Raw genomic sequence first — 326 nt, forward strand, 5'->3', positions numbered from 1 at the left:
CGAACTGCGGTCGACTACGTGGGAGTCAGCGACATAGCCATTACGCTAATTGCTGGTTCCCGAGCCAACTCATTTTTGACAAAGGATATCATCAGTCAATCCAGTGGAAAAGGGGAAATCTCTTTAACAAATGATGTTGGAAAAACTGGGTATCTACCTGCAAAAAGATTAATCTGAACCCCTATCTGTCACCATTAACAAAAATCAACTCAAAGTGGATCAAAGATCTAAACCTCAGACCACAAACTATAAAACTACTGGTAGAAAACTCTGAGGAAACCCTGGGAGACATTGGGGTAGGCAAAGACTTCTTAAGCAAGACCCTC

Source organism: Tupaia chinensis, unplaced genomic scaffold (assembly GCF_000334495.1).
Source record: "Tupaia chinensis unplaced genomic scaffold, TupChi_1.0 Scaffold148729_1, whole genome shotgun sequence".
Taxonomy (NCBI): Eukaryota; Metazoa; Chordata; class Mammalia; order Scandentia; family Tupaiidae; genus Tupaia; species Tupaia belangeri.